Raw genomic sequence first — 9,667 nt, forward strand, 5'->3', positions numbered from 1 at the left:
TTATTACTAAGTTTCCTAATTGAAACATTGCATATTTTCTAAAGCATGATATTCAGCTGCCTGCTTAAAAAAACCCAGTGCTGTCAGTAAACCAAGAGCCATAACCCAGATAATGTGTTTAGTTAACAACCCTGCCTACTTCCTCCCTGCAACCTGAAAATCAGCAGAAACATGGCCTTCAGAAGTTACTTGTGCCCACTACAAAGCATTAGAAGTTAGCTGAGGAGTTTCTTGCCAGCTTGTTGATGTCATTACTTCCCAAACAGATCGAAGAGAAAAGCCAAAACAACATAAAATGTAGAAATGGTGATATTAAGGAGTTGACACAGGTTTTTCTATACTTAACAGAGCTGCAATATCCAGCTGGGTCATCACAGGAAAATTTGTATAACAGCTTAGAAAGGAGTTAAAAATATCCTTCCTCCCCCCGCCTTTTTTTTCAGGCCTCCTTTTGTTAGGGAAAGAAAATCCTTAAAGAAACCCATGTTCTGAAAACACAACTGTCTCTATGCCCCAAGCTGAGTGTTTATGGTTAAGAGAAACCAACAATGCACAACTCTTTTTTTTTTTATAGAGACTCTCATCACTGGATTGCAATACTTCATTGCTAAGATCTTGCTAACCACACAACCTTTGTGACATAACAAAAACCAGGTTGTCAACATAAGTGGCTACTTTTTAAGTATACAAAGTCAACAGATTAAAACTTACCTACCAAGAGAGCATGAGCCACTACACTGAGTTTGAATAGGTGTTTTCTTAACCATGATTTTCTTCCCTAGAATTAACGAACAGGGCTACCTTCTGCTCAGTAACCCTTCCTTCAGGAGTGCTCATAAAGCCCTTCACAGGTTGCTGTATGTAGTTTCACAACCACCACCACCCCCTGTAAGCTTATGTTATTTGGTATATGTAAGCATATCTAGATTAAAAGTTACAGCTACCTCTGCAACAGGCAAGAATCTTGCATGCTCTTCCATAATGTTTCCAAATTTAAGTTTCTATGTAGTTAAAGTCTAAAGACAAGGTGCTATGAATGTTTATCTGCAAGATCATTCTTGCATGAATATCGGATACCAAGAATGTAGTCATCTAAAAATAGCCCAAGAAGTTTATTTTATAAAAGTAAAAATTAAAGTTTAAAGCAAGCAAACTTTTATCTAAAAAGAAAGCACAATACTCATGAGCTTGCAGGGGAAAGGGAAATTCACTGTTGCCAAAAGGCAACGTTTCTGTTTATATTATGACCATCAAAATACACAAACAAGAAATGTAAAGCATAATATAAATACTAAAATTCTCCACTAAAGGATTAACAAGACTTTTCACTAGTATTTAAGAAAACTCAAAGCAGAACCAGAAAGGACAAATTCTCAGAACAAAACTCAAAACCAGCACCAAAAAAGTGTAGGAGCAAGGAAAGAAAGAATTGTGTTTGGAAAGTTTTAAGTACATGATGTTTCTAAAGGGAATAATCTATCAAACCACAGGAGGTGACTAGAACTGCCATCATCACTGCTAACACAAAGGAATGTAGATTGGGGGAGGCAACAGGGGAAGGGAGAGAAAGCACCAGGGAGGGAAAAGGAGAAGGAACTAAAAAAGGGAGCTACAGTAATGGCTACCAGACCCTCAAGGAATTCCTATAGGAAAGAATAAATCCTTCACGCTTGTTTTAAATAAAGCAATCCCTGCAATAAGTTGCAGTCATCTCTGTGAGGTTAAGCTTTCAGTTTATCTGCACACCATATTCTCCTAAATACGGTTTTATGCCTGTACTCAACTTCCAAAGCTTAACACAATGGTTGCAAATACAAGTAATATTTCTTCTTTCAGCTTCCTCACTCTTCCATATCATAGTACCCTGTAGAGAAAAAAAACACCTCAGCTTTTCAAGAGGAAGTCAAGCAATTTAACTACACCAAGTTTAAAATATACCCCTTTACAATTATTTAATCAACTTTAATTCTCAAGTTAAGGAGACAATAACTGTGGGTTACACACTGGCAGGTAAAGGCCGCTAGAGGACAGCCAGATTTCCACAGCATGGAACATCCTGAAAGGATATCATTAGTGGGATGATCCTGCAGATAAGTATTTTAAGTCTGTGTGTAACAGGCAGCATGTACTTCCATATGATAAAGAGTAGCATCTTATTACTGCCAAAAAAACCCCAAACCCACAGGATAATTAAAAATAACAGATATATTAATATGAATAGTAATTCCCAGAAATTCAAAGTGAGCGAACAGTAAACCCATTTTCTAGTTAGGAGCTCCACCAGCTTATGCAGAACTACTTCACATGTATGGTTTTAGCTCCCTACACATGGTAATCTCCTGTCTCTAAATGCAATTCTTCCAGGCATTTTTCAGAAGCATGATAATTGTAAAGATACCAGCTCTTTGGGCTTGATCATGTACCCTGCACCTCCAATAAAACCAGATCAAGTCACATGCTTTGTTAGGAAAGTTTCTGCAGTTCAAACATTGTACTCCAGATTCCATAAGCCCGACCTGAAGCAAACAGACTATTCACAATTAAAACACATCCAGAAGCATTTTTCAGCTTGCCACAAGACACACAAACTTACTGGTTCTCGCCAAAAATGGCTTTGACAAAAATATTTCCTAGCAGCCAGGCATATGAATGGGAGGCAATGTAACAGTAAAGGCTGTAATAACTGTTCTCGGGAGCTAATTTTAATGTAAGCACAGTGAACCAGAAAATAGATTTGACCAGCTGGCTCAACTCATCCCGAGGCCTAGAACTCGGCATGCACGTTAAAAGCCAGTGTCTTATCTGGTCTGAATCACCAAGCCACCCTCAACCTGAAAGTTACAAAGCACTATTTCTGTTACAGCTGCTTTCTGAAGGGTTCTAACTCGATATATCATCTACCTAAAGAGAAAAAGCCTTAACTTTCAGATCCCTGCCAGGAGAGTTCAGATAACTGATGTAACGCTAAAGCGGAGGATCATCTGCGACGGGCGGCCTCTGTCTCACAAGACCTAAAGCACCCTCCTTAAACAGCATCCAAATTTCAAGTACACATTTCTCTTCAGCCTTCACGCAGGCAAGGAGACATTTAATAAGCCAAATAATCAGAACAAAGCCATGTTACTGCCCTTAGAAAAGCCAGAATAACACAAAGAGCCTATTCACTCGCCGATCTCGGACTTTTGAGCCCAACTGGTCGTTACACTTACGAGCCATAAATTAGAAATCAACTTTCCTATTGCTGAAGGAGGGGAAAGGAAGAAAATAATAGCCGTTTTCACGCAGGAATCATTGTGGAAGGCAGCTATTGTGGAGAAACATGCACCTACTCTGAGGTAACTCTATCCTTGAGCAACAGGGGGGGTGGAAAATCGCCTCAAAACCCCCGGGGTACGTGCCTGCAGGCATGTGTCTCGCAAGGCAGCGGCACAAAGGAATGCCCGAGCCCGGCCGGGCCCGGGCTCCTTCCCTTCCCCTTCCCTCCCGCCGAGGCAGGCCGGGGCCCTCACCCCGAGCAGCCCCACCGCCCGTTGGGAGGCAGGCACGGCCGCCGAGCCGCCCTCATTCACCTCCCAAAAGCAATAATTAATACTAATAAGTTGAGGGTTTGGGGGGGGGGGGGGTTGGGTGTTTCTTTCTCCTGCTAGGGCTGCAGGCAGCCGCCGTTTCGCTTCCACACGAAGCGTTCGGCTAATGGCAGGGCGAAAGGCAGCCAGCCTTTACCTCCTGCTGCGATGGAGGAGCGCGGCCCCCGGCCTCAGCACCGAGCACAGCGATTACAAATAGAGCGCCGATGCCTCTCTATCTACCTATGCAATTACGGAGACGAGCAGCCCGCAGCTCTGCGGCAGCACCAGGCTGCCGCCGCTGGGAAAGGCACCGCCGGGGCCTCACCACCACCCCGCAGGGACCCCCCTGGAGCAGCCGTCACTCCGCCACCCGCCGAGAGCTGTCCGGTCCCCGCAGCCGCACGGGCTCTGGGCCTGGCTGGCCGCTGCCGCCGGCCACATCAACGGCGGTTGTGCTCGCCCTGCACCGGCGGGCGCTGCCGCCGCGGCCTCCCCTGTGTCCCCCTCCGCTCCGCAGCGCCGGCCGCCGGTACCTGCGCCCGCCCGGGCCGCCTCCCCTGCGCGTATGGACTGCGCTGCTCCACGGCAATTGAACAAAACACAGCCGGCTCCGCCCCCTCCCGCACACCGCCCGCTCCCATTGGCTGGGCCGCCCGCCCGCCGAACTTTAACCCGCTCTGCCATAGGGCTGCGGGGCGACTCGGCCTCGCCCATAAGGGGCGTGTCCGCCTCCCGGTAGGAACTCACAGCTGTGATGCCGGGTGGAGCGGGGGGGAGGAGGTCGTGCTGGACTACAGCTCCCAGGAGGCATTGCGGCAGCGCGGCGGGCCTGCTCTCATTGGCCAGCGAGGGCCAATGCGCTTCTTGCCTAGGGGGGCGATTACGTCATTGCGTCCCCGGATGGAGCCGCAAGAGAGACTCGGGTGGTGCAGTTAGAGGGGTCCGGTTGGATGCAGTGCGCATGCGCGCTGGGGAGCCACGGGGGTCACCTCAGGAGGGAGGGAAGATGGCAGCTCGCCTCCTCCATCCTCCTCAGGGTGCTGGGGCTGCCCTTAGGCTGGAGCGGTTGGGCCTTGTATGTGGGAGATCTCCATCAGGGCCTGGGCTGGCGCTGCTGGTTGCACCCAGCTTGGCAACACAGAGCCTCCGCAGGGGCTGAGGTGTGAGGCTGTGTCAGTCCCACAGGGAGCAGGAATGGCGCTCCGGGCTTCCTCATGAAGCCATGGCTTGTCCTAACCAACTCATGTTGCTTTCCCCATCGCTGGTTCTTGCCAGGTTCCTCCGCGGACGTGCGGTGTGTAACGGTGTGGTTACACTGCCCTCTGCTTGCCTGCTCCGCGCCTCCCTCAGCTGGCAGCTTCCAGAGCGGCTCGCTGAGGATAACCTCGGCCTTCTCTTCCCCCCCCACATGGACCCGAACCGGTGAGGTCTTGTCTCTGAAAATGGAGACAACAAAGCAAAACCAACATCTGCTTCTTTCTCTGCAAAAAATGTTCCTATGGGAGTTTTTCAGAAGCAGTTATGAGTCAGCCGTAGTGAGGAAGTGGGATGTGTTTGGACAACAATTACATTGTGCACTTGTCAGGGCAGAGGCTGCTTTATGCGGGTGCATAATCCTTAACATCATGAGAAACCAAACCCTGATTTACTGTTGCCTACGGGCCTGACATTACTGAGGTGCAGGTATTTTTTATTAATGGCAACTATTAGCAAGCTCTTCTCATCTCTTTAGCAAGCATCTGTTACTTCAGCTTTCTGCAACCTGTTCCTCAGTGTTTGCACATGGAGTTATATTTCACTCCCTCACCTTTCCTTTGACCCAGTTGTTTTTAAGCTGAATTTGCTTTATTATCCTGCAAGATCTTACTGAATTACAAGTCAATGCTGCAACAGATACTCCAGTTATCGTTGCAACGCAGAGCCCAAACCAAAACACTGTTCCTGGGAAATCTTTATTTTGGCTTGCTTTCTTTCTAGGCTGTTGAATTTTAACTTCAAGAGACCAATAACTTAAACCCAATTTTACTTCAGATGGCATTACGAGGTTTTGCTGCTTGTTCTTCATCCCTGTTCTCCCATCTTTTGCACTCTGCCTGACCCTACAGTACCCAGTTTCTTCAAAAAGTTTGTGTATTTTATTTTATTTTGATGAACTTCAGGCTGAAATCTTTTCCAATCTCTTTCCAAGATGCCTTTCCCAAATTATACAATGAATATTTAAATTAGTGTGCTAGTTCTCTGTGAGATCAACACCTACTTCTCTTTAGAAAGATCTTGCAAGCGATTAAAGGTATACAGAAGAAAGTACAGAGCTTTCTCCCATAGCTCAGCCCTGGCTCTTGAAATACTTTCTGGTTGTGCTCATTTTGCTCCTGGCCTTTACTGCGAATTCTAGCGCATGGGAAATTGTGGTTCATCTGCTTTCATGATCCTGCCCGTATCTTTGGCAGGGATTTGGCTCCATTCTTTAATCAGTTTTGTACACAGAATTCCCCACTGAAAACAAGTTATCCCTGAAGCATTTCATTGCTAAATCTCTCTCCAAACTTAGAGCTAACAATTTAGTTTTTTACAAAAAATGAAGTCATGATATAATTTCATCTTTCACAACCACTATGTGTAAGTATTCCCCTGGAGTTTAGCAGCTCAGGCATGAGAGTTTTGATGTAAAACTGGTGTCCCCTCACCTACGAGCTCAGCCATTTTCATAGTTTTGAAACATTAATGTTTCAGTTAAGCCACAGTACTTCCCCCAGCCTCCTGCACTATTTCGGCTGCAAGTAAAGGTAAAACCAGAGGGAACTTTGTGTTTCTGAAACCAAATATTTCCAACCAGGGCAAAAACCAGGCAGTATTTAAATTACCTGATGGATTAGATAACTCTTAAATCCTCTTTCTCTTCTATATGCTCCCTTGTAATTTCTCCCCTGATTTCTTGTACTGCTTTCCATTCTTTTCTCCAACTTTATGTGGTTGCCCAAAGAAGTGGTAAATGTGCCATCCCTGGCAGTGTTCAAGGCCAGGTTGGACAGAGCCTTGGGCAACATGGTTTAGTGTGAGGTGTCCCTGCCCATGGCAGGGGTTTGGAACTGGATGATCATAAGGTCCTTTCCAACCCAAACCATTCTGTAATTCTATGATTTATCAGCTTTCTTTTTCCCATTGTGGCAATGGCTGATACACTTGTCTTCTGGGGTGAGCTACTTTTACCTGTCCATAGCCCAAAACTGGGTGGGAAGCTGCGCCCTAAACTACTGATGTTCCAGAGGTGGTACCTCCTATGATCAGCTGGTTGTATCCCAAAACTTATTACGTGGGCAAATCCCATACAATGGTGAACAAAAACTAAGGGACTGGGGTGGGAGACAGGAGTGAGTGATCATATCAGAGACAGGACAGGTGGTGGCTTTAATCAATGTCATTCTGTATTCAACCATAGTCTTCTTTTATGCCCAAGAGTAAAGCTCTGGCAGGGATCCAGTTTATAATTCAGACCTTGGTAAACACAGACCTGAATTTCCCTCATGACAAGGTTCGATAGTAATTGTCTAGCACTTTAAATATCTAATTACAAACATGCTACCACATGTTGAAGTGGTTGGTGTCTGTTCACTCAACTGTGTGTCTCCAGGAAGGGCCATCTGTTTCCAACGGAACAGTGAGACGTAAATGTAGGCAGGTTTCTAAATTAAAAATAGAGAGAAAATAATAAAGAGAGACACAAAGCTGTCTGTGCAGTAAGGTACAGGCTGAAATAGGAACCATCAGAACGAACCTCAGGAGGTGGTTTTCACCTTGGGGAACTGATGCCTGGCATGGTTGCTCTAAGATACCCTTCTGGGGATTCTTCTATGCACTACTGGAGCAAGCATATAGAAGTCTCCACTACATATACAGGTTATGTATTCAGTTTGGTCCATTTTGACTCTTATTTTCTGCAAAGGAATTCCATAAGTTCCTCTTACATCCTATCTTGGCACCTAGATCTGATTATTCAAGAATGGGAATGTTTCCTCCTCCTTAGTCAGAACATGGTGGATAGGTTTGAGTGATGTCCTGGCTTTGCCTCTTGCACAAAAACAACAGATAGACCTTAATGCCACGTGTGTGATACTACAAAGCTGCCAATCTAGGCAAATCATCGCCTCAGATCAAGAAGGGAAACAGAGGAGACTATGCAACTCAGTTCTTTTTTTGTTATTATTTTCATACTGTTTACAGACAAGGAGCCCAGCACCTATTTGATATAGTTAAAGAAATGAAGTGCAGAAATAGTTCAGACACTCTGTAACATGCACAGCTGCTCATAAGGTTCAGAAGAGCATTTCCAACACTAATTGAAATTGGTTGAAGGGTACTTTGCTGTGTGCACTGATCACGTTTTACTGAGCACAGCATTAGTAAGATAAAAGTTAGTGTATTTATCGTATATAATGGTCCTCTTGCAATGAGTTAAAGCAGCACGACAAGCGAGTTGGATAGCAAGTCTCAGTTGGGATAGCAAGTCTCAGGCAGATTTACCCCAAATCATGGAATTTCTCTCCTTGTAGTAATCACTGTGAATCATTCATCTGTTTCTCCCCCTAAAATATGTATAATGGTAAAGGGGCCTCTGTTTTAAAAGACAAATTAATCAAGGTCTGTCAGAAAGATTCCAGAGCCAATAAAATCCTTCAATGATCCTGTTTCCCTCAGGGTCACTTTGTATTCACCCTCGGGAGCAAGGGGGCAATGTGGATTCCATCTCCCTGCCCAGGGAGTCCCCTCACAAGGGAGTGAAGAAAGAAACTGGACTGACTTTGGAGGCTGACATTGAGCAGATACAGGAGACGCTGCTGAGGTATTGAGGGGTCCTGTGATACCCTGCATGTTTTGGTGGGATAGCTGAGCATGGCTGAGCCTCATGAAAGATGCTTTTCACACTTCTCCATTCTCTGTGTTCAGCAGTTTCACTGCTGAGCATACAGGTTCTGGGCACAAGAGGAAGTTCTGCCACTAATTATATGTATCAGTTGATGGTTTTAATGTAAACCTTTTAACGTAAACCTCAGACTGCTCAAACAGATGATTTTTCTGTATAATGTACTTTTCCTTAATGTTCAAGGGCTTGTTATAAATGAGATAAAGCAGTAAGAATGCTAAATAAATAAGCTGGAATGGAGAAGCAAAGCAGTGTTCAGCATCAAAATCTGAAACAAGCAGAGGGCTGACATCCTGGGATATTAGAGTCAGGGGTCTCTTGTATACCACTACAAGTTAACTAGACATTATGTTCTTTGTGAACTCTTAAAAGGATTTTGAAAATGTTGAGTTAATCATGACCAGATCAGGTTTTATTGGATTTCATGGAAGGGTGACTCCATCCCGTGCCCCCTGTACGCAGCTGACTTTTCCTGCACCCAGCCTTTCACCTCCATTGACTGCTATTCCAGCTACACAGTTGCCTGCTTCTTCCTAAATTGAGCCATCTGGCCAGGATATACTTCATTTTTCAGGGTATGAATTAGCCACAGGATTTCGGAAAGGGCAAATCAAGCTCCAAGTGCTGAGCCAATACAGCATTGTTCTGTTTTTCCCTGCAGTCCCCTAGGAACAGCCCCACTCATGAGAACTCTAAATTGCTAAGAGTTCAGCCAAAGCATCTTCTCCCTGCTCAAGTTTCTAGTCCTTCCTACATACGTTTCCAAGTGCCTTGTTCTTTTTGCAGTATACAGCACTTCCTTCCTAGCTGTTCCCTGCTTGACCAAATGGCTTATTCACCTCCTGAGTGAGCCTTTTCTCAGCCCACAACTTTTCCCCAACTTGTCTCTCCTTGAAAAAAGCCAGGGACAGTGAAGGCATCTCAGTTACCTGCATCCTGCTGCAGCCAGAAGGACTGCCTGAGTTCTCGGCTTCGCATTCTTCTTCCCAGGGCTTAAGGAGCTCTTGCAAACTCCCCTAGTGATTTCCAATGCGAGACATAGGGAAGACAAACCACTAACAAATAGATTTTATTAACAAGCACTGTTACTTAAAGCATGCTCTGCACAATGTATCACACTTGTTACTTTTCACCATCCTTAATACAGAATTTCTGCATGAGCCATTTCATCTGCTTC

At 45.2% G+C, this 9,667-nt stretch overlaps 1 protein-coding gene across 3 annotated transcripts in view; it reads right to left on the reverse strand.

Moving 5' to 3' along the window:
- FAM53A (family with sequence similarity 53 member A) overlaps positions 1 to 4,171 on the reverse strand; it is a 71,864-nt gene extending 67,693 nt beyond the window's left edge. For 2 of the 3 annotated variants that reach the window (XM_030492696.2, XM_030492701.2), the window contains exon 1: positions 4,103 to 4,171. The gene's annotated coding sequence lies outside the window, so the exon portion shown is untranslated. Of the gene's footprint in view, positions 1 to 3,723; positions 3,787 to 4,102 lie in introns of those variants that run through there. The other variant, XM_030492698.1, reaches the window with a different exon arrangement.
- Positions 4,172 to 9,667: the final 5,496 nt, after the last annotated feature.

The sequence above is a fragment of the Strigops habroptila genome, chromosome 7, assembly GCF_004027225.2.
Source record: "Strigops habroptila isolate Jane chromosome 7, bStrHab1.2.pri, whole genome shotgun sequence".
NCBI classification, from domain to species: Eukaryota; Metazoa; Chordata; class Aves; order Psittaciformes; family Psittacidae; genus Strigops; species Strigops habroptila.